Here is a 2,845-nt window from a genome sequence, read left to right as displayed (position 1 = left end):
TGACCAGCAAGTTGATTCTCAACAAGCATCTCAGGGCAGGTCTGCATCAGCATTTTCTGAGCCGTGGGGAGACGGCCTAGGTAAGCACTTGATTAGCTACGTGTAACATTCCTTCCTCTGCGGTAAGACTGAGTGCACCGATGCTGTAATTTTCCATGTCGCTTTGTGTTTCAATACTGTATAGTGAGTTCTCATCTGAAGCATTTGAGTGCATTTTACTGTTTGATTCTGAGTGCTTTGATGTACTCCTTAAACCTGGCAGCATTCATTTTCTACATATATTTTGACCTGGGCATAAATGTCGCAGTGACGAAGGCGGCAGTCATTGTCTGATACTTGCACCCTTATGGAATATGTTGTATTCTATTTCAGGTTCTTCATGCAAGAAGGTTCTCCACGCAATACATGAAACCCTACTCGCCTTAGATGCCAGATTTATTGGTATGCCGCCAATTCTTTTGTGCTACATACTGTCAGACTTTTCAGCAACATTGTTGCCAATGCATATGTACCTTCCTGCAACTGATTTGGGCCTGGGGCACACACAGAAGCTAGTGCATATTCATAATGGCTGAGGGATAGATAGAACATGGCATGAAAGCGATCGCGCGATTGAGTGTGTTTAGAACTGATTAAGGATAGCCAAACCGCAGTAAAGATATGTTTTGCTCCTTTTGCCAGCTGGTATAAAACAAGAAGAACCAGAAACGAAGGGCAGTGAGGATGTTGCATATTGCAATAGTTTGCAAAGCTGGTGCACGAAACGGTTTTGAGTGTTGGAGGTGCCTATCCGAGACCGAATCAGTGCAATGCCGAACCAAATGTAAGATACCACTTACTCATCCCATGCACATCTTGTCCCCTACAGGATTTCAAACCAAGGCCTTCCAACATGATAGAGAAATGTTGATTATGCTGAAAGAACTACAAAAGAAGCACAACCGTGGCATGGTAACTGTGCATTTACCTGAAAACTGTCCCCATTTGCCAGCCACGACCTTCTCAGAGCTTCAAGAATTGGACACTTTACTCGAAGAACCTGACAACATGGCGAAAACGGTAAGGATCCCCATTGCTGGCATTTGATGTCAGACAGTTCTGCTTTGTTCGAACTACTTTTCTTTTTTTTTTCGGTTGGGTTCAGTGTAATCTTGGGTAATATTGTACCAGGAGATTTCCAAAGTAATTAACCAGTTATTTCTTGTTTTTTTTCCCACAGGTACAGTTCTTCTCTATGAAAGGGGGATCCGACTATAAGGACGCCATCCGTCAAATCCTCAAAGGCCTCTTGAAACACACTCTTGCCGTGAATTGTAGCTGGAAAGGGTCTCGAGGAGACAAACATGCATTTTCAACACTGCAGAACGTCACAAGGCTTGTCCTAGGTAAATACCTACAATGTGGTTCGATATGGGTACCTTGCATATTTTTAGTATAGCTTTTCCGGTGCTCCTCAATGTGTCCAGATGTTATTCCTACATACTTGCCGTTGTTAATGAAGTAAGCATTTGCCACAAAATAGGAAAAAGTGCTCTTTTTGCTCTCAGAATCCACTCGAATCAACTTCGGAGACGTTACTCACAGCATGGTCAAGCAGGCAAGCAAAAACTGGCTCATGTGGGCACGTGACCGGAATGGAGGCCGCACAGAAAGAAGACATTCGAGCCGCAGCGGCTGCAGCACAGATCTGTAGCACCCACTGACTTCAACGTTACACTCCCCCTCGCTGACCCTGTGATGTTTTTAGTACAAACATACTTTTATTATTTTATATTATGTTGATTTTTGCGTTGTTTCGGAGTGTACAAATAGTGCACTTGATAAAAAATAAATGTACACATGAAAGTATATATGCACAAATAAAACATGTTCAGTGCGTAACTCTCTTTTGGGATATTATTTCCTTGCAAAAAGATAATCAAATTAGATTGTTACATTTTAGTGTAACTTGGCACAAGGTTGGCCCAATATAGGCTGGCCAATGCTTGGCAAGTCATTGGCCAGGGTACAGATCCGTACCAAGGGCCAAGCTTGTTGGCCAAGCACTTGCCCAGCATGGCCAGGTTGGACAGCCAAGCAAGTACCAAGCTTGGCCCAATCTTGGAATGTCGCTTGGGTAACTTTTTTCGCGTAATTAGTGTTTAATTACTCTGACACTGGCTTTTGCTTTCGAAAGTTGTTCACTTCTGTAACCCGGGATTCTTCGCAGACGATGTTACGCAGACAGACGAATGCAGACCAACAGCGATATATTGTACAGTCCTCATGTAATAAATCGCTGTAGTCTTCCACACCTGCTCCCTGGACGTTTTTCTTTTTGTAATGTAGAAACGAAATTTTCATCATTCGCGGCCTCTTTCATGCTGTCGAATTAGCTGCAGCTGCGATTGCAGACGACAAAACAGTTGGAGGTCGTCTTGCGACTTCTTGTTGGTCAACAAAATGACTGCACTTTTGTCTGGGTTCTTGTCTGAGGACAGTGATATTCAAGATCTACAGGACGCTCTTCTTCTGCCAAGAGAAGCAATGCCAAAGCAGATGTGCTCATGAGATGACCCATTTAGCAGGTTGGATGATGAGGCATTTAGGCAAAGGTTCCGCTTGACGAAAACTGCGACTCTGCACGTTCTTGGACTGTTTGAGGTACAATTTTCAAACGCAAGCAACAGAAACAACCCAGTATTGCCACTCAACCAACTGTTGATAACGCTGCGCTTCTATGCGACAGGCACATTTCAGGCTGTTCTTGGGGACCTTTCTTTCATTCATAAGTCTACAGTATGCCGCATTGTTAAGAAAGTGTCACGTGTACTGGCATCTCTGTCAGGACGTGATTAAATTTCAG

At 43.6% G+C, this 2,845-nt stretch overlaps 1 long non-coding RNA gene across 2 annotated transcripts; it reads left to right on the top strand.

Moving 5' to 3' along the window:
• The first annotated feature begins 254 nt into the window (after positions 1–254).
• LOC135371112 (uncharacterized) lies at positions 255–1,269 on the top strand. Of its 2 annotated transcripts, none has more exons than XR_010415516.1 (3): positions 255–441; positions 682–1,059; positions 1,220–1,269. It is a non-coding gene; the product is annotated as an uncharacterized LOC135371112 (long non-coding RNA). The 2 variants fall into 2 exon arrangements; XR_010415515.1 differs by having other exon boundaries at positions 257–441; positions 869–1,059.
• Positions 1,270–2,845: the final 1,576 nt, after the last annotated feature.

This window comes from Ornithodoros turicata, chromosome 1 (assembly GCF_037126465.1).
Source record: "Ornithodoros turicata isolate Travis chromosome 1, ASM3712646v1, whole genome shotgun sequence".
Taxonomy (NCBI): domain Eukaryota; kingdom Metazoa; phylum Arthropoda; class Arachnida; order Ixodida; family Argasidae; genus Ornithodoros; species Ornithodoros turicata.
Note: the sequence above shows the minus strand (reverse complement) of the source record. Positions and strands in the feature narration are given on the sequence as shown.